Source organism: Mobula hypostoma, chromosome 17, assembly GCF_963921235.1.
Source record: "Mobula hypostoma chromosome 17, sMobHyp1.1, whole genome shotgun sequence".
In the NCBI taxonomy this organism is placed as follows: domain Eukaryota; kingdom Metazoa; phylum Chordata; class Chondrichthyes; order Myliobatiformes; family Myliobatidae; genus Mobula; species Mobula hypostoma.
In genome coordinates, this window is record NC_086113.1 from 62,455,654 (window position 1) to 62,477,853 (window position 22,200).

Sequence of the window (22,200 nt, forward strand, 5' to 3'; positions counted from 1 at the left end):
CAACATGCAACAGTTAACATTAATGAGACTTGGGGTCCTACCATTCTAAACCTGGCCAGACACAAGTGGTGGGCATATTTCTTCCTTTGTATCCAAAGTGGGTACAGACTACTGCTCTTTAACATCTTCATTTCAACGTGGGTTTGGGGTGGCAAGAGGAGGAGAGAACTAGTGAGCGAAAACACTCAGAAAGAGAGCAGCAGTGAAGACTGAAATAGGGCAGGGAAGATAGAGGCTAAATATATTGAATGTCCTCTCTGGATCTGAGCACAGAGAGTGTGAAGTCTGAGGTGGTTGCTGGAAGAGAATCTCCTCCATATTGACCTAAGTTCTGAGGTAACAATAATGAGACAATGATCTTCCAGGTGGAATCCTGAGAAATGATTCGGTAGATAGATTATGAAAGTAAACTGGCACAAAATATAAAAACAGATAGTAAAAGCTTTTATTAATTATATAAAGCAGAAAAGGGTGGCTAAAGTGAATTAGATCCCTTGGAAGACAAGAAGGGGGAATTAATATTGGATAATGCCAAAATGGCCGAGGTTATGAATGACTATTTTATGCAAATGTTCACAGTGAAGGACACAGCAAAGATGCCAAAGGGAAAAGTTACAGAAGCAATGGAAAGTTCAAAATTCAAAGTAAATTTATTATCAAAGTACATATATGTCACCATATACCACCCTGAGATTCATTTTCTTGCGGGCATTCACAGAAATGCAAGGAACACAATAGAATCAATGGAAGACTGTACCCAATAGGACGGACAATCAATGTGCAAAAAAATGTGAAAATACAAAAAAAAAGAAGAAAAAATAATAATAAATAAGCAATAAATATCGAGAACATGATATGAAGAGTTCTTGAAGTTAAGTCCATAAGGTGTGGGGAACAGTTCAATGATGGGTAAGTGAAGTTGAATGAAGTTATCCCCTCCGGTTCAAGAGCCTGATGGTTGAGGTGTAATAACTGTTCCTAAACTTGGTAGTGAGGGTCCTGAGGCTCCTGTACCTTCTTCCTAATGGCAGCAGCAACAAGAGAACATGATCTGGATGGTGGGGGTCATAGTGGGGAGAGCTTTACCCCTGATGCACTAGGCCATATCCACTACTTTCTGTGGGCTTTTCTGTACAATGCCATTGGTATTTCCATACCAGATGGTGATGCAAACAGTCAATATACTCTCCGCCACACATATATAGACATTTGTCAAAGGTTTAGATGTCATGCCAAATCTTCACAAAATTTGAAGAAAGTAGAGGTGCTGCCATGCTTACTTGCATGCTGGACCCAGGACAGGTCCTCTGAGATGAGAACACTGAGGAATTTAAAGTTGCTAACCCTCTCTACCTCTGATCCCCCGATGACGACTGGCTCATGGACCTTGGGTTTCCTCCTCCTAAAGTCGATAATCAACTCCTTAGCTTTGCTGACACTGAGTGAGAGGTAGTTGTTGTGGTACCACTCAGCCAGATTTTCAGTCTCCCTCCTGTATGCTGATTCATCACCACCTTTGATTTTGGCCAATGACAGTGGTGTCATTGGAGAACTTAAAATATGGCACGGGAGCTCTGCTTAGCCTCACAGTCATAAGTGTAAAGTGAGTAGAGCAGGGGGCTAAGCACACAGCCTTGTGGTGCACCTGTGCTGATGGAGATTGTGGAGGAGAGGTTGTTGCCAATTTGAACTGACTGGGATCTGCAACTGAAGAAATCAAGGATCCAATCACACGGGGTACTGAGGCCTAGGACTTGAAGCATATTAATGAGTTTTGGAGGGGAGGATAGTATTGAGTGTCGAACAGTAATCATGAAGGGCATCCTGATGTATGCATCTTCACTGTCCAAATGTTCCAGGATTGAGTAAAGAGCCAGTGAAGTGGTATCTGCTATTGACCTGTTGTGATGGTAGGCAAATTGGAGAGGATCCAAGTTGCTTTTCAGACAGGAGTTGCTGTTTCATCACTAATCTCTCAAATCACAGTGGATGCAAGTGCTACTGAACGATAGTCATTGAGGCAGGCTACCATGATATGAAGACCTCCATACAATCGTTTTCACTAAAGAGGTAGTGCTAAGCAAACTAGTGGGCCTAAAGTTAGATAACTTACCTGGTTCTAGGTTCTAGCATCCCAGGGTACTGCAAAAATTAGCAGAAGTTATAGTACAGTCATTTGTGATAATTTACCTAAATTCTCTGGATTCTGGGCAAGTCTTAGTGGATTGGAACCTCACACCACTGTTGTAAAAGGGATGTAAGCAAATGGCAGGTAGCTATAGAACAGTTAGCTTAATGAATGTATTGGGAAAATATCTGAAACTATCATTAAGGAAGAAAAAGCAAGCTATCTGGATAGAAGTTGTTCCAACAGACAGGCACATTGTGGATCCTGAAAGGGAAGGTTAGTGTTTGACAAATTTGCTGGGGTGCTTTGAGGATGTAATGAGCAACAGATGGATGTTGCATACTTGGGTTTCTAGAGGGTTCACTAAGGTTCATGGAGTTGGAGATAATGTATTGGCTTGGACAGAGGATTGGTTAACTAAACAAAGGCAGAGAGTTGAGATAAAGGATACTTGGCTGGCACTCAGTGGTAAGTAGGATGCTGCAGTAGTTGGTGCTGTTCATGACGTATATTAAGGATTTGTAAGAGGGCACTGAGTGTAGCAGATTTAACTTCGCTGCTGGCACTAAAATAAGTGGAAAAGCAAACTGTAAAGATGCAGAGAGACATAGATAGATTAAGTAAGTGGGCAAGAGTCTGGTAAATGGAGTACACTGTTGGTAAATGTAGGGTCATCCACCTTGGAAGGAAAAACAGAAGATCAGATTATTGTTTAAATGGTGAAAGATTGCAGTGTGCTGGTTGTGCAGAGGGACTTGTGAGTGCTGGTGCATGAATCGCAAAACAGTGATTTGCAGGTGCAGCAAGTTATCAAGAAGGCAAATGGATAGAGGGACTGAATGTGAGTGCAGGGAGATTATGCTGTAACTGTAAAGGACACGGAGTACTGCACTTAGTTCTGATGTTCTTCAGAAATGATAGACTGGCGTTGGAGGTACTTTACCAGGTTTTTGTTCGGAAATGAGGGGGTTAGCCTATGAGAAGCTATTGAGTAGCCTGGGACTACGTTCACTGGAATTCAGAATGAGAGACAATCATATAGTAACATAGAAAATTATGAAAGGGGTAGAAAGGACAGAGGCAGGAAAGTTGTTTCCATTGGTAAGTGAGACAAGAATTCAAATGCCTAGGCTTAAGATTCTGATGAAGATAAGGAAGAACTGCCTTTCACAGAGAGTAGTAAATCTGTGAAGTTCTCTGCTAACTGTGGAGGTAAATTCATTCAATGTATTGAAGACACATAGAACATAGAAATACAGGCCCTTCAGCCCACAATGTTGTACCGACCATGTAACCTACTCTAGAAACTGCCTAGAATTTCCCCAGTGCATAACCCTCTATTTTTCTAAGCTCCATGTCTGTTAAGAGTCTGTTAAAAGACCCTATTGTATCCGCCTCCACCACTGCATTCCATGCACCCACCACTCTCTGTGTAAAAAACTTACCCCTGACATCCCCTCAGTTCCCATTTCCAAGCACCTTAGAACTATGCCCCCTCGGTTATCCATTTCAGCCCAGGGAAGAAAGCCTCTAGCTATCCACACCATCAATGACATATAGATAGATTTATGCATAATAAGGGAGTTACCCATGACCTTATGGAGAAAAGTCCATGGTCAGATCAGTAATGATCTTATTGAGTGACTGAACAGTCTTTGATGGGTCAGATGGCCAACTCCTGCTCCTATTTCCTGTGCTCAAATGCTGGAATCTGGAGCAACAAAAAAGAAGCTGGGCGAATTGAGTGAATCAGGCAGTATTAATAGAGTGAAGTGGCAGTCAACGTTTCAGGTCATGACCCTTCATCGGGACTGGTCTTGATGCAAAACGTGGATCATCTATTTCCCTCTGCAAATGTTGTCTAACCCACTGAGTTCCACCAACCTCTTGTTTGATGTTCCTAGTGGTGCTGGGCTGTACAACTAACACTGCAAGTATGGTTGACCACCGAAAAGCTGATGTTGTTAATAGTCTGCTTCTCTTCATAAACTGCACTGCTTGCAGTCTCTCCAGTGCTGACATCACTGAAACTGATCAAATTCAAGTATTCAGCAAAAAGACCTCACTGAAAATATCCAGTAATGCCATAACAAAATGGGGTTTTCTAAGCCAAAATTGCTGTTTACCAAGCTTTAAGCCACTAAAATTCAGTGTCACTATAATTTCCAGACACAACATATTCTAAAGCTTGTGATTTTAAAACATTTTATACTGGACATGTTATATCAACTTTAAATGATATTCTTTATTTAGAACGTTGCTTTGGAAAAAACGGGAATTTGAAAGGCCTTCAGTATGTGAGAATTCTTCAGTGTGATTGACTCTGCAGTTAATTGAATGTCAACATGATGTTACAGATCCTTTTGAACTAATACCTGACACAATGAGAAAGCTCCTATGCCTCAGGGATCACCAGATCCTTGCAGGAAGTTTTTCAATATACTCATTCAAGTGATATGAGGTTTGCGGGCTGAGCCAGTGTTTAATTGCTCAACCCCAATTGCCCTTGAGAATTTATTTCCCCTTGAGCCACGCTGTCCAGCGATCCCCTGATTTAATCCCCGAGCCTAATCACAGGACAATTTACAATGACCAATTAACCTACCAACCAGTACATCTTTGGACTGTGGGAGGAAAGCAGAGCACCTGGAGGAAACCCACACGATCACGGGGAGAACGTACAAACTCCTTATGAGCAGCGGCAGGAATTGAACCCGGGGTGCTGGTACCCAGTTGTGCCAACCACCAAGCCACTGTGCCGAGATGGCAGTGAGCTGCCTTCCTGAACCACTACAGTGTTTGAAATTTGGGTATACCCACAGGAACAGAGTTCCAGGCATTTGACCCTGCGACAGCGAAGGGAGGGCAATCTGTTTCCAAGTCAGGATGGTGTGACATTTTACAAATGGTAGTGTTCCCTAGGCTTTCATTGCCTTTGGGCCTTCTATTTGGTAAAGGTCACGGGTATGCAGGATGCCAGTACGTGTCCACATGTTTTGAGCCACTGTCTACATATGCAGACTTCACAACACAACGCAACTACACAGAGTTGCTGGGAAGGGCAATGGTGGCAGGGTGGCAGGGCAGCTGCCTCTAGGCTCCTGCAGCCTGAGTTCAATCCTGACCTCTACTGGTGGCAATATGGGGTTCAGACATTGGATCCACCCGGGTCTCTGGTTACGTCCCAAGTCCCAATGACATGAGGCAAATTACAGCACATTAATTGTCTGCTGTAAAGTGTCCTTGGTGTAACTGGGGAGCAAGAGATGTGAGTTGGTGGGCCTGTGTGGCAGAAAAAGAAAGATTTCAACAAAATAAGCTGCAAAGGTCTGACAGCCAGCAGATATTTGATGGCTTGAATGGCCTCTTATATAGTAAATAAATATTTATCAGGATCTTGATCATTATAAAACTTGATTAGTTATTTATCAGGAGTGCTGCATATGCAGGGGCTTTAGCACTGTCAGTGATCTCTCCCATCCGTCAAACAATCGGGCAGGAGGTACAGAAGCACGAAGGCAAGGACTGTTAGGATGGGAAACAGCCTCTTCCCCCTGGCTGTGAGGCTACCGAACTCCTGCCGCCACCCAGGTCTCATCTTGTATGAAGCGCCAGAGGTGGTAAACTGTTCATTTTTTAACTTGTTTCATATTATTTGCACCTTATTATTTATTAACCTATTTGTGGTAATATTACTTTATGTGGTGTGTGAGTTATATGTACTGTACTGTGTTGTGCACCTTAGTTTCATTATGGAGCTAAACATGTGTATGGTTGAATGACAATAACCTTGAACTTGAAAAGGAGAACATAAGCTAGGGGCCAGTTTCTGGTCACAACTGACCGGAATGGATGTGCAGGGCTGGTGTTGCACAGATGAGATAGAGACTTGCTGACTAATTCCCTCCCTGCATGTGGAAAGAAATCTACCCGTGCATTCACTACTCTTATTCTGAATGATTATTTTAGATTTTCTGCCACTGATCCATCTGCTCGCCAGCTCTGAAACCTGTTGATGACCTTCTCTTGTTCTTCTTTCTCTGCAACTTTCTGTCTGTGTTCCTTTACTAACTCATTATGATCTTGCACATTATTGGTTACTACACTACACTTTCTCTGTGGCTGTTACGCTTTTTCTACATTTTATTTTTTCCTTGCCTTGTTCCACCTCAATCCACTTACAGATGTATAAACAGTATGCAAGACAAGCTTTTCACCATATCTCAGTATATATCACAGTAATAATAAACCATAAACCATCTCTCAGACCTGATGAGAGAGAACTGACCGGAAGTGTTATCTCTCTCTTAACGTCCACACATACAGCACACTCGAATGCCCCAGGGGAATTGTGTGCCTGAAATGCAGTGGCCATTCTGAAGCCCGAGCTTCACAGAAACAGAGAAACATAGAAAACATACAGTATAATACAGGCCTTCAGCCCACAAAGCTGTGCCAAACATGTCCCTACCTTAGAACTACCTAGGCTTTACCCATAGCCCTGTTTTTTTTAAGCTCCATGTAGCCATCCAGGAGTCTCTTAAAAGACCCTATTGTATCTGCCTCCACCACCGTCGCCAGCAGCCCATTCCACGCACTCACCACTCTCTGCGTAAAAAACTTACCCCTGACCTCCTCTGTACCTACTTCCAAGCACCTTAAAACTATGCCCTCTCGTGCTAGCCAATTCAGCCCTGGAGAAAAGCCTGACTGTCCACACAATCGATGCCTCTCATCATCTTATACACCTGTATCAGGTCACGTCTCATCCTCCATCGCTCCAAGAAGAAAAGACTGAATTCACTCAACCTATTCTCATAAGGCATGCTCCCCAATCCAGGCAACATCCTTGTAAACAACAGGAATTCTGCAGATGCTGGAAATTCAAGCAACATACATCAAAGTTGCTGGTGAACGCAGCAGGCCAAGCAACATCTATAGGAAGAGGCGCAGTCGACGTTTCAGGCCGAGACCCTTCGTCAGGACTAACTGAAGGAAGAGTGAGTAAGGGATTTGAAAGCTGGAGGGGGAGGGGGAGATCCAAAATGATAGGAGAAGACAGGAGGGGGAGGGATAGAGCCGAGAGCTGGACAGGTGATAGGCAAACCCTTTCTATGGCTTCCATACCCTTCCTATAGTGAGGTGTCCAGAATTGAGCACAGTACTCCAAGTGGGGTCTGACCAGGGTTCTATATAGTTGCAACATTACCTCTCGGCTCTTAAACTCAATCCCACGATTGATGAAGGCCAATGCACCATAGGCCTTCTTAACCACAGAGTCAACCTGCGCAACAGCTTTGAGTGTCCTACGGACTTGGACCTCAGGATCCCTCTGATCTGCCACACTGCCAGGAGTCTTACCATTAATACTATATTCTGTCATCATACTTGACCTACCAAAATGAACCACCTCACACTTATCTGGGTTGAACTCCATCTGCCACTTCTCAGCCCAGTATCAATGTCCCGTTGTAACCTCTGACAGCCCTCCACACTATCCACAACACACCCAATTTTGTGTCATCAGCAAATTTACTAACCCAACCCTCCACTTCCTCATCCAGGTCATTTATAAAAATCACAAAGAATAGGGGTCCCAGAACAGATCCCTGAGGCACACTACTGGTCACCCACCTCCATGCAGAATATTACCTGTCTACAACCACTCTTTGCCTTCTGTGGGCAAGCCAGTTCTGGATCCACAAAGCAATGCCCCTTTAGATCCCATGCCTCCTTACTTTCTCAATAAGGCTTGCATGGGATACCTTATCAAATGCCTTGCAGAAATCCATATACACTACATCTACACCTCTACCTTCATCAATGTGCTTAGTCACATCCTCAAAAAGTTCAGTCAGGCTCGTAAGGCATGACCTGCCTTTGACAAAGCCATGCTGACCAATCCTAATCATATTATACCTCTCCAAATGTTCATAAATCCTGCCTCTCAGGATCTTCTCCATTAACTTACCAACCACTGAACTCACTGGGCTATCTCTACTCCCTTTCTTGAATAAGAAAGCAACATCCGTAACCTTCCAATCCTCCGGAACCTCTCCCCTCCTCATTGATGATGCAAAGATCATCGCAAGAGGCTCAGCAATCTGCTCCGTCACTTCCCACAGTAGCCTGGGGTACATCCCGTCCATTCCAGGTGACTTCCTTCAGCATGGTGACAGCAAACTAATTCCCCTGGGAACCTTTAGAATAAGCAAGCACAGGAATGAGCTGGGGGGGCCACTTGAACCTGCTCCATCATTCAGTATGATTATGGCTGATACTACCCTGGCCTCAATACCACTTCCTGTACCCCTGGATGTAAATCAGTCTCTGACTTGAATATGTTCATTAATTCTGCTTCCAAGGCTCTATTAGGAGAGAATCCCAAGACTCAAGATCCTCTGAGAGACAAAATAGAAAGATTAGGGAATCACTGGAGATACAGCATATGGGGGACCTAAGAGTGTAGAGATAGCTCCAGTCTGGGACCACATATTTCTGAAGAGATTGGCCTAAAAATCAGAACAAGGCCAATTCAAACTAACCAATCAGGAATAGGCAATTCAGATCAAGCCAATCTGGATTGAGCATTATGCCCTGCTCACTTGAGAGGGTATTGAAGGAGATGTCTCTGGGGGACTTGTCATTTGTGCCTGAGGGAGATGGTTGGGTTTACCATTGAAATGTTGCAATCAGTAGCTGTAAGTATGTGACTGTTAAGGCCAAGGGGTAGTATAGATAGATTTTAAAAATAAGTCCTCCTTATTTCCATTTAAAGTGGTTAACCCCTTGTTGTGAAACTCTGTCCTCTAAACTGAAGTAATGCAACTAAAGAGCAACCCTTTACAAGAATTCCCCTTATAAACCCTCCTCAGAAGCTTAATTTCAATAGTGTCACTTCTCGTCCCTCTAGACTCCGTGAGCATTGACCCAGCCTGCACAACCTCTCTTCACAAGTCAATCCCTTTATCCCAAGAATTCAAATATTGTAATTGTATCCACTTCCTCAGGCAGTTCATTCCATACATCCAACAACTTCTTGCTCATTTACTTAACTTTTCAATTCCCTTTACAGGCTTTTTGTGGTCTCATGAAAAGTTCATAACCTCGCTTTTCTGTACCATCAGCAATTTTGCCTACAGTATGCCCCATCAATAAAGACTTGAAGCTCCAACCAAACTAACCCATTTACCCCTCTGTCTTCTGTTGGCCACGCTCCCACCTATATCAATATATTGCCTACAACCTTCTTATTTTGAGCAGTAGTTTTTCACTTTGATTTTCATTTAGACATACAACACAGTCACAGGCCATTCTGGTCGAATGAGCCAACGCCGCCCAATTACGCCCTTTAACCTACTAACTCGTATGTCTTTGGAAAGTGGAGCACCGAAAGGAAACCCTTGTGGTTACCGAGTGGATGTACAAACTCCCCACATGCAGGCAACGGCGGGCGAACCCGAGTCACTGGTGTTGTAGTCGCGTCAGGCCAACTTCAGGGCTACGCTGCTGTTATGTGGCCCTCTACTTCCTTCAAATCTAAATAATCATTCTCTTCCATCCACCTTAACCATTACAGCCTCAAAGAACATTAACAGAGTTGTTAAACATGACAGACATTGATTCTGATTGGTGAGGCTCTATTATCCCCTTAATCATGCATTCCACCGTTTTCCCAATGACAACTGCTAGGGTTAACCGGCTACTTTGAACAGTGATATCATATCTGCTGTTTTCTAATTCTCTAAAATCTTTTTCAGAATCCTGGGAATTTTGGTGGAGTCCAACCGATGGTTTCACTTTCCTTGCAGCCACTTCCTTTAAAGCAGTAACGCAGAGACTGTTGGCTTCTGGTCACTAACATCTACAACTGCAATAGTTTCCCTACTTCTTTTGCTCGAGTCAGAGATTCCCCCTTTCCTGTAGCACCTTGAATATCTGATACTACTGGGATATTTTTTAGTGTCTTCTGCAGTGAAGACCATTCCAAAATAGTTACAGTACAGTTTATTCTCCTCATCTGGCAGTAAATTTACGTCAACTGCTCGCTTACCTTTACAAGCTTTTTTAAAAAGATTACAGAAGGCACCCGTATAGTGGGGGTGGGGGAGAGATTGTAGTCACAATAAAACCAATCTCTATCGGGACTTTTGTTACCAGAAGCGCGTCGTCTGCACATGCGCCAAAATATATGTGTGTGTGTGTGTGTGTGTGTGTGTGTGTGTGTGTGTGTGTGTGTGTGTGCGCGCGCGCGCGATAAAATAAAAATTAACACACAAATTTCGAAAGAGTAAATTTCCATAACTTGGATGGTGACAGAATCGCCCGCACTTTTCTGGTCAAAAATATGTTTATTGACATTTAACATTTATGTATATAACGTATATAATCACATAATGTATATATCTCCGAACCAGGGTGTAAAAGCACAGCAGTGCACATAACTCACGATAATTTAGGAAGGTAAGGATAAAATCTACAGATGAATCACACACAAATAACAAACTAAAGTGCATTAATATACTCCTTTTGAACTACTTTCACTGCAATCTGCAGCATGTAAATTTCCTCCTAACAACGGACCACGAAATTACACCCTCTGCTCCGGAATGTGCACTAGACATACATTCTAAATCCCTTCACCCAATCGCGCACGCACACACACACAGTGCGATAGAGGCACAAGCCCTCTCTATCTAGTATCTCGTTGGCGAATAAGCAGTCCCGAGAAAATCGGGTTGACGATCTCAGGGCAAGGCTGTTGAATCAGAGGCAGATGAGACAGATCTCAGTTGTTCGTTACATCTAGACTTGGTTAACAGCGAACGCGCCGGATGCAGATATCCGACCACAAACAAGAGAAAACCTGCAGATGCAGCTTTTCCAAAATCCAAGCAACATACACACAAAATGCTGGAGGAACTCAGCAGGCCAGGCAGCATCTATGAAAAAGAGTGCAGTCGGCGTTTCGGGTCGAGACCTTTCATTAGGGTGGTAGAAAAAAAGATGAGAAATCAGATTGGGGGGGGGAGAAATACAAGGTAGTAGGTGAAAGGTGAAACCAGGAAGGCAGGGGAGAGAGGGGTGAATAAAGAGCTGGGAGATTGATTGGTGAAAGAGATACAGGGCTGGAGAAGGAGGAATCTGACAGGAGAGGACAGAAGGCCATGGAAGAAAGGGAAGGGGGAGGAGCACCAGAGGGAGGTGATGGGTGGGTAAGGAGATAAGGTGAGAGAGGGAATGGGGAACGGTGACAGAGACGAGGTGGGGGAGGGGGGTAATTACCAGAAGTTCGAGAAATCTATGTTCATGCCATCAGGTTGGAGGCTACCCAGAAGGAATATAAGGTGTTGCTCCTCCTCACTGAGTGTGGTCTCATCGTGGCAGAGAAGGAAGCCATGAACTGTCAGAATGGGAAGTGGAATTAAAATGGATGGCCTCTGGGAGATCCCGCTTTTTGTGAGGAACAGTTAGAGGATTGCCTTGAGACAGTGGACTGGGCTGTGTTCAAGAACTCGTCTGAGGATCTGAATGACTACACCAGGGTTGAAACAGACTTCATTAAAACAGCCATGGATGAGTGTCCCCCCGACAAAATCATTGAGGGTTTACCACAGTCAGAAGCCCTGGATGAATAATGAAATCTGGAACCTGCTGAGAGCCAGATCAGAGGCATTCCAGTGTGGCGATCAAAAATGTGACAAGAGGTGCAGGTATGATCTCCTGAAAGCCATCTCTCTGGCTGTCATGGTCCGGATCGGGGTCCCTTTAAATTGACCTCATTTATGTTATGATCCGGACCGTTGATTCCCTGTTTTCCCGTGTCCCTCGGCTTTGGTGATTAGAGGCAATTAACGCTCGGCTAACCGGTAGTTTATAGTCTCCGGCTTTCAGCCGTTCGGCACGGAAGCGTCTGCAAAGTCATCTAAGGTACGGTGTGCCAATGTCATCTGGCCGGAGCAAGCCTAGTCTCTGCCGAAGCGAGTGCCGGTGATTCGCCCTTCCTCACCGGAGCAACCCTGTCCAGTGACCTCGCCAAAGCGAGCCTGCAAAGATTCCTCACCGAGGTGGGTCTGTCAGTTAACCTGCCGGAGGAAATCAAGAACCGCTGTCTACTGTTCCCAGGCCGTCCAGAGCTCGCCACTACCCGGAGGCTCCAAGTCAAGTCCTGGCTCCAGCGGCATTCTAGCACCAAGTCAAATCCTGCTCCTGGCAGCATTCAAGCACCAAGTCAAGTCCTGGTCCTGGCGGCATTCTAGCACCAAGTTAAGTACTGGCCCTGGCGGCTTCCCAGTTCTGAGTCAAGTCCTGGCCCTGGCAGTCTGTGATTCCTGTCCTACCCCCTTGTCTGAATCCCTTCTCTGCCCTTCTCACCTCTAGCCCTCGTCTGCAGCCCCCGCCTGCACTTCGGTCTAGTTCCATCACCGGAGCTAGATAGGTACTGTCTGGTGTTCATTCGTGTTGGTCTTGTCTTGTCCTCGCCTCCATGGGGTAAGTCTGGCCGTCTTGCCGTTGCCCCTCGGGGAGTCATGTCTTGTCCTGTTCTCGCCTCCGTGGGGTAAGTCAGGCCGTCTTGCCGTTGCCCCCGCGGGAGGTCATGAGACCCGGCCCTATGTCCTGTACCCAAGGAGGGGGTCCCAGCTCTCTGTTCTGTATGTGAGTCCCGGCCCTATGTCCTGTACCCAAGGAGGGGTCCCGACTCTGTGTTCTGTGTATGTGTCCATGGTTCCATGTACCTGCTCCCCGAGACCGAGACTCTGTGTTTCCACGTTCCTCCTCTCCCTAGCCCATGTCATGTCTATGCCTGGTTCTGGGGTCCGAGCCCGAGGCAAGACCCAGGTACTGGGTCCTTGCCCAGTCTTGGGCTCGGAGTCCATACCCTAGCCTCTTCATGTCTCCTCTAGTTCTGGGAGCCGATTCCGAGTCCTAGCCCAGGCCCTTGGTCCCAGCCTAGTTGTAGTCCTCAGTCCTTGTCCAGTTCGCTACTCCTGCTCCTGCCTAGCTCTCCTGATATTGAACAATAAACTAAATTTAATTAACCTCACAAGATGTGTCTTGCATTTGGGTCCACACTTGCTCCCCATGCCCCCGCCATTGTGACACTGGTGATGTGGAGATTCTGGACTAGACTGGACATGACAGCTGTGGCAGGGTTTGAATGCCATAAACTCCTACAAAGTTAATTCTTGCAACATAGGGGACAGCAGAGCTTCACTTCCAGATGTTATCAATGCCTGCTATGCTGGCTTTGACCACTAGAACAAGGAGGAACCCCATGTTTCCTGATGATCCAACACAAAGGTTGGGGGTGTTGTGGATAGTGTGGAGGGCTGTCAGAGGTAACAGCAGGACATTGATAGGATACAAAACTGGGCTGAGAAGTGACAGATGGAGTTCAATCCAGAAAAGTGTGAGGTGGTTCATTTTGGTAGGTCAAATATGATGACAGAATATAGTATTAATGGTAAGACTCTTGATAGAGGTGTTAAAAATTTTGAAGGGGATTGATAGAGTTGACGTGGATAGGCTTTTTCCATTGAGAGTGGGGAAGATTCAAACAAGAGGACATGAGTTGAGAGTTGAAGGACAAAAGTTTAGGGGTAACTCTTCTTTACTCAGAGTGGTAGCTGTGTGGAATCAGCTTCCAGCAGAAGTGGTTGATGCAGGTTCGATGTTGTCGTTTAAAGTTAAATTGGATAGATATATGGACAGGAAAGGAATGGAAGGCTATGGACTGAGTGCAGGTCGGTGGGACTAGGTGAGAGTAAGAGTTCGCCATGGACTAGGAGGGCCGAGATGGCCTGTTTCCGTGCCGTAATTGTTATATGGTAGTGTGGAGGATCAGAGGGATCTTGGGGTCCCAGTCCATAGGACACTCAAAGTGGCTGCACAGGTTGACTCTGTGGTTAAGAAGGCATACGGTGCATTGGCCTTCATCAACCGTGAGTTTGAGTTCAAGAGCTGTGAGGTAATGTTACAGCTATATAGGACCCTAGTCAGACCCCACTTGGAGTACTGTGCTCAGTTCTGATTGCCTCACTACAGGAAGAATGTGGAAACCATAGAAAGGGTGCAGAGGAGATTTACAAGGATGTTGTCTGGATTGGGGAGCATACCTTATGAAAACAGATTGAGTGAACTTGGCCTTTTTTCCTTGGAGCAATGGAGGATGAGAGGTGACCTAATGTATAAGATGATGAGAGGCATTGATCGTGTGGATAGTCAGAGGCTTTTTCCCAGGGATGAAATGGCTAACAAAACACAGTTTTAACATGGTTGGAAGTAGGTACAGAGGAGATCTCGGGGGTAAGCTTTTTACGCAGAGAGTGGTGAGTGCATGGAATGGGCTGCTGGCAACTGTGGTGGAGACGGATATGATAGGGTCTTTTAAGAGGCCTAGGTAAGGTACATGGAGCTTAGAAAAATAGAGGGCTAAGGGTAAATCGAGGTAATTTCTAAAGTAAATACATGTTCAGCACAGCATGTGGGCTGAAGGGACTATATTGTGCTGTAGGTTTTCTATGTTTCTATGTCTCAGTATCGGAAGATAATGTGCAGCTGCCTTCAAGAGATTGAATCCAAGGCAAGCATCTGGACAGGATGGAGTACCTGGCTGGTGTATTCAGGAATATCTTTAACCTCTTGATCTGGCAGTGTGTGGCATCAAGCTGTTCCAAGCAGGCTTCAATTGTACTGGTGCCCAAGAAGAGCATGGTAACCTGTCTAAATGGCTATTGCCCAGTGGCACGTGCATCCACACTGATGAAGTGTTTTGAGAGGCTGCTGTTGAAGCAGATCAGCTATTGTCTGAATGGCAACTTGGATCCACTCTAATTCGCCTACTGAAGCAACAGGTCCACAGCATATGCTGTCTCATTGGCTCTTCATACATCTGGAACATCTGTACAGCAAAGATGCGTACGTCAGGATGCTCTTTATCAATATCAGTTAAGCATTTAACGCCATCATCCCCTCAAAACTAATTAGTAACCTCCAAGTCCTGGGCCTCAATACCCCTTGTGCACATGGATCCTGGATTTCCTCACTTGTAGACCCCAGTCAGTTCAGATTGGCAAAAACATCTCTGCCACGATCTCCATTAGCACAGGACCACCACAGGGATGCTCTACTCGCTTTACACCTATGACAGTGTGGCTAAGTACAACTCCAACACCGTATACAAGTTTGCTGATGACGCCACTGTTATAGACTGTATTAAAGGGGGTGATGAATCAAAGTACAGGAGGGAGATTGAAGACTTGGCTAAGTGGCGTAATAACAACAACCTCTCACTCAATGTCAATGAGACCAGGAACTGATTGTAGATTTCAGGAGAGCCAGTAATATTCAGAGGATCGGAGGTGGAGAGAGTCAGTACCTTTAAATTCCTGGGTGTCACTATCTCAGAGGACTTTTCCTGGACCCATCATGTAAATATTATTGCGAAGGAAGCACAACAGTGCCTCTACTTGCTCAGAAGTCTGCAGAGGTTCGGCATTTCATCGAAAACCTTGGCAAACTTCTATAGATGTATGGTGGAAAGTGTGCTGACTGGCTGCATTGCAGCCTATTGTGGGAACACCAATGCCTTTGAATGTGAAATCTTACAAAAGATATAGGATTTGGCCTAATACATCACAGGTAAAACCCTCCCAACCATTGAGCACATCTACATGAAACACTGCTGTAGAAAAGCTGCATCCATCGTCAAAGATCCTCACCACCCAGGCCATGCTATTTTCTCACCACTGCCATCAGGTAGAAGGTACAGGTGCCTCAGGACTCACACCACCAGCTTCAAGAACAGTTACTACCCCACAACCAGCAGGCTCTTAAACAAAAGGGGATAGCTACTATCTGTTATATTGTTATTTCATGCTTGTTATTTATAGTTATTTAATTATATCTGCATTTGCACAGTTCGTTTACAGTTTACAGTTACTCTTCTATAGTTTTGCTAAGTATGCCTGCAGTAAAAGAATCTCAGAGTTGAATGTAGTGACATGTATCTACTCTGATAATAAATTTTACTTTGAACTTTTTAATATTAAATATTGTACTGGAACAGATTAACCAGTAACACTTTGAATACAATGACAGGGAATTCAGAAGCCGAGAGGCCTGAGGGAAGAAACTGTTTCCAATCCAGACCATTCTTGTTTTAATACACCAGAGTCTCCTGTGTGACGAAAGTACACATAGACTAAGATGTTAACTGTCCTGTGCTGGCACCAGTGGGATCAGCAGTTGGTCTGCCACCTGTCTTCAGGAGAAAGAGAGATAAGGAAAACAATGGAGCAGCATTTGGAGATGTTAATGAATGGATGGGAGAGTTTAACGGAAGGAGACAGCAGTCTGGGAATTGTCAAGACCGGCTCCTCTTTGAACCCTGAACTGTTTGAAGTGATGGACAGGCGATACCCCAGCAGGGGAATAAAAAGGGACAGGTTCGCTAAGGCAGGACACACACACGACACCACGAGGTAACGAGACCCTGGAAGCGGTGCGCCTCCCACAAGTCGGTGGGAGTCTTTGGAGGGCTGGTCGCGGGACCAAGCCAGAGACGCACAGGGTGGAAAGATACGATCGGCGGGAACCTGGTGTATGTCCGCCCTTGCCTGGGTGCCGGGTCCACTGCTGAGGAAAGATCGTATCTGGAAACGGAGGGGTCACAGTCGGTGACCTCAGAAGACATCACAAAGGGCTCGCCCGAAAGCTGACTGCGAAGAATATCAAAGGTCTGTGTGGAAGCCGTTTGAATATTCATTCGTTTTTGCTCTCTCTCTCTCCTTCCCCCCACTGTCCATCGCCATGGCAGTGATTACTGTGAACTGAACTGAACTTTGCATAACTTTGAAACTGGTCAGTTACCCCTAGACGATGATAGAGCTTGATTGATCCTGTTATCCTAATTCTGTGTACATGTGTGTTTATCATTGCTGAACTGTTGCATTCATTATCCTTTTGATTAGAGTACTGTGTTGCTTGTTTCTTTAATAAAACTTTCTTAGTTCCAGTAATCCAGACTCCAACTGAGTGATCCATTTCTGCTGGTTTGGCAACCCAGTTACGGGGTACGTAACACCTGCCTGAGGTAGAAAGTCAAAGAGGACACTGGATGGATGGGTGGGATAACACTAAAGGCCCTGCATTTGCAGCGCTCCTGATAAATGTCCCTGATGTATGGTAGGGCGACCCCTATAATCATCTCAGCTGTTCTCAAAGTCCTTTCTTGGGACTTCTGGTCCGCTGCTGGACTGTTCCCACACCAGGTAGAGATGCAATTTGTCAGGACTCTCTCAACGGTGCAGTTAAGTTGGGGGGTGGTTGTTGGGGAGAGCCTTGCTCGCCTCAATCTTCTTAGCAAGTGGAGGAGCTGCTGGGCCTTCTTGTTCAGGGAGGTGATATTAAGGGACCGGGTGAGGTAGTCCATGATGAGAATTCCCAGGAAATTGGTGCACAACTCTCTCTACAGAGGAGCCATGTATTGGCAGAGGGGGATGGTCTGTCTGCACCTTCCTGAAGTCCACAATTATTTCCTTGGTCTTCTCCACGTTCAGACTTGGGTTGTTCTTCTCACACCAGTCCACCAGCCACTTCATTTCCTCTCCATACTCCATCTCGTCATCATCGTTGATGAGGCCAGCCACTGTTGTGTCATCCACAAACTTGACGATACGGTTTGAGCTGGATCCTGGGACACAGTCATGTGTCAGCAGTGTGAACAGCAGCAGGCTGAGCACACAGCCCTGGGGACTGCCAGTGCTCAGCGTAATGGACAGAGACATTGCTGCCCACGTGGACTGATTGTGGCCTTACTACTAGGAAGCCCAGTATCCAGATGCAAAGGGAGGTGTTGAGACCCAGCAAGGACAGTTTTCCCACCAGTTTCTGGGATATGACGGTGTTGAACACCGAAATGAAGACTACAAACAGCAGCCTGGCATATGAGACCCCATTTTCCAGATGGGACAGGACAGAGTGGAGGGCAGTGGTTTACTCTTAAGTTCCATCATCGGCCTTTTCATAACCTTTTGAATCACACTTTGCTGATTTCTAGCAATTCCCTTTATCATCTAGCCTACCTCAAATCTTCATGATGTTCAGTTTTATCACATCCTTAACTTTGGTAGTCATTTTCTGAAATGGATAAACTTCCACATTATGCTGAGAGCCTGAGAATTATACAACACAGAAACAGATGCTTATTTGTCATCTATAAAAATGATCTGAATGATAATGTGGTTAACTGGATCAGCAAATTTGTGGATGACACCAAGATTGAGGTGGAGCAGACAGTGAGGAAGGGTATCATGGCTTGCAGAGGGATCTGGATCAGCTGGAAAAATGGGCTGAAAAATGGCAGATGGAATCTAATGTAGACATTTGTGAGGTATTGCACTTTGGTAGGACCAACCAGGGTAGGTTTTACACAGTGAACAGAAGGGCACTGAGAAATGTGGTAGAACAAAGGGATCTGGGAATACAAGTCCATAATTCATTGAAAGTGGCATCATGGGTAGATAGGGTCATAAAGAAAGCATTTGGCACGTTGGCCTTCATAAATCAAATTACTGGGTACAGGAGATGGGATGTTATTTTAAGTTGTATAGGACCTTGGTGAGGCTTAATTTGGAGTAGTGTGTGCAGTTTTGGTCACCTACCTACAGGAAAAATGTAAACAAGTTTAAAAGAGTACTGGGAAAATTTACAAGAATGTTGCCAGGTCTGGAGGACCTGAGTTATAAGGAAAGATTGAGTAGGTTAGGACTTTATTCCTTGGAACGTAGAAGATTGAGAGATTTGATAGAGGTATACAAAATTATGAGGGGTATAGATTGGGTAAATGCAGGCAGGTTTTTTCCACTGAGGTTGGGTGGGACTACAATTCGAGGTTATGGGTTAAGGGTGAAAGGTGAAAAGTTTAAGGGGAATGTGAAGGGAAATTTCTTCACTCAGAGGGCTGTGAAAATATGGAATGACCTGCCAGCTCAGGTGGTGCATGCAAACTCGATTTCAACATCTAAGAGAAGTTTGGGTAGGTACATGGATGGTAGGAATACGGAGGGCTGTGGTCCTAATGCTAGTCAATGGGAGTAGGCAACTTAAATGGTTTGGCACAGACTAGATGGGCCAAGGGGCCTCTTTCTGTGCTGTATTTTTCTATGACTGTGACTCTTCTGCCAAACTCGCCAACCCAAGCGAGTCCCATTTGCCTAAATTTAACCCCTATCCAATAGCCTACCGTGCTATTCCATGCCCTCATTTAGGGAAATCGGATCACCTAGCTGTACTTCTACTCCCTGAGTATAGGCAGAAACTGAAGACTGCAGCACCAGCAGTGAGGACCAAGAAGGTATGGACAAGGGAAGAACAGGACCACCTACAGGACTGCTTTGAATCAGTGGGATGGACCGCATTCAGGAATCCATCTTCGAACCTGGATGAGTATGCTGCAGTTGTAACCGACTTCATTAAAACCTGTGTGGATGAGTGTGTGCCCACAAAGGCTTACTGTACTTTCCCAAACCAAAAGCCGTGAATGAAGCAGGAGGTACATTGTCTGCTGAAGGCTAGATCTGTGGCACTCAAGTCTGGCGATCCAGGTCTGTGCCAGAAAACCAGGTATGGCTTCTGGAGGGCTATTTTTCAAGAGCAAAGAGACAACTTTGAATGAGGTTGGAGGCAACATTGGATGCACGACAACTCTGGCAGGATCTGCAAAACATTACTTCCTACAAAGCGAAACCCAATAGCATGAATGGCAGCGATGCTTCACTACCAGATGAACTCAACACCTTCTATGCACGCTTTGAAAGGGAGAACACAGCTACAGCTGTGAAGATCCCTGCTGCACCTGATGACCCTGTGATCTCTGTCTCAGACACCGATGTTAGGCTGTCTTTAAAGAGAGAGAACCCTCGCAAGGCAGAAGGTCCCAATGGAGTACCTGGTAAGGCTCTGAAAACCTCTGCCAACCAAACTAGTGGGAATATTCAAGGACAGTTTCAACCTCTCACTGCTACGGCAGAAGTTCCCACTTGCTTCAAAAAGGCAACAATTATACCAGTGCCTAAGAAGAATAATATGGGCTGCCTTAATGACTATCGCCCTAAAGCACTCACATCGACAGTGATAAAATGCTTTGAGAGGTTGGTCATGACTAGACTGATCTCCTGCCTCAGCAAGGACATGGACCCACTGCAATTTGCCTATCGCCATAATAGGTCAACAGCAGACACAATCTCAATGGCTCTCCGCACGGCTTTAGACCACCTGAACCACACAAACACCTATGTCAGGATTCTGTTCATTGACTATTGTTCAACATTTAATACCATCATTCCCACAATCCTGATTGAGAAGTTGCAGAATCTGGGCCTCTGTACCTCCCTCTGCAATTAGATCCTCGACTTCCTAACCAGAAGACCACAATCTGTGGGGATTGGTGATAATGTCTCCTCCTCGCTGATGGTCAACACTGGCGCACCTCAGAGGTGTGTGCTTAGCCCACTGCTCTACTCTCTATATACACACGACTGTGTGGCTAGGCATAGCTCAAATACCATCTATAAATTTGCTGATGATACAACCATTGTTGGTAGAATCTCAGGAGGTGACGAGAGGGCGTACAGGAGTGAGATATGCCAACTAGTGGAGTGGTGCCACAGCAACAACCTGGCACTCAACATCAGTGAGACGAAAGAGCTGATTGTGGACTTCAGGAAGGGTTAGACAAAGGAACACATACCAATCCTCAGAGGGATCAGAACTGGAGAGAGTGAGCAGCTTCAAGTTCCTGGGTGTCAAGATCTTTGGGGATCTAACCTGGTCCCAACCTATCGATGTTGTTATAAAGAAGGCAAGACAGCGGCTGTACTTTATTAGGAGTTTGAAGAGATTTGGCATCTCAACAAATACACTCAAAAACTTCTATAGTTGTACTGTGGAGAGCATTCTGACAGGCTGCATCACTGTCTGGTATGGGGGTGGGGGGGGGGGGCTACTGCACAGGACCGAAAGAAGCTGCAGAGGGGTTGTAAATCTAGTCAGCTCCATCTTAGGTACTAGCCTACAAAGTATCCAGGACATTTTCAGGGAGCGGTGTCTCAGCAAGGCAGTGTCCATTATTAAGGACCCCTAGAACCCTCTTCTCACTGTTACCGTCAAGTAGGAGGTACAGAAGCCTGAAGGCACACACTCAGCGATTCAGGAACAGCTTCTTCCCCTCTGCCATCCGATTCTTAAATGGACATTGAATCTTTGGACATGACCTCACTTTTTTTTTAATATACAGTATTTCTGTTTTTGCACGTTTTTTAATCTATTCGATATACTGTAATTGATTTACTTGTTTATTTATTATTATAATTATTTTCTCTCTCTCTCTCTGCTAGATTTCTGTATTGCATTGAACTGCTGCTGCTAAGTTAACAAATTTTACATCACATGCTGGTGATAATACTGACTCTGAAGATTTTCTATCCATCAGCCTTTATAGATTTTAAGCATTGTAATTGCACCCACCTCCATCCCTTCTTCTGGCAGCTTGTTCCATGTATTCAACAATTTCTTGACATTTAATTATCCTTTCTATCCCTCATTATAGACTCTGTGTGTGTGTGTGTGTGTGTGTGTGCGCGCGCGCTCGCTCACTATTTGCTAACCCACCTATCTTTGTACCAACAGTTAATTTTCCTACACTACACTCAGCCTAAAGTCAAGTCACTAACCTCAGTGGTAAATAGATCTTGATTCACTGCATTAGATACTGACTGCCTGTCCAAACATAACACATTTATCCCATCTCTTTGTTTTGTTAGTTAGTGCCCCCTCCTACACCAATGTCAATATATTTCCCACAACCCTTGTATTCTTGTATTAGGCTCTAATGTGACACCTTATTGAATCCTAACATAACACAGATGGTGCATCCTCATTATAGAACCTTGCTTCCTCGCAAGTAACACACACAAAATGCTGGAGGAACTCAGCAGACCAGGCAGTCTCTATGGAAAAGAGTACAGTTGATGTTCTGGGCCGAGACACTTCAGCGGGTTTCCAGCATCTGC

General features: G+C 45.2%; 1 protein-coding gene across 4 annotated transcripts in view; it reads right to left on the reverse strand.

Annotated features, from left to right (window-relative positions):
• The window catches only part of LOC134358078 (leukocyte elastase inhibitor-like), a 53,600-nt gene that overhangs the window by 25,860 nt on the left and 5,540 nt on the right, over positions 1-22,200 (reverse strand). For 2 of the 4 annotated variants that reach the window (XM_063070012.1, XM_063070010.1), the window contains exon 2: positions 4,013-4,158. The exons of the other annotated variants lie outside the window; for them this stretch is intronic. The gene's annotated coding sequence lies outside the window, so the exon portion shown is untranslated. The remainder of the gene's footprint in view (positions 1-4,012; positions 4,159-22,200) is intronic. 4 annotated transcript variants of the gene reach the window in all.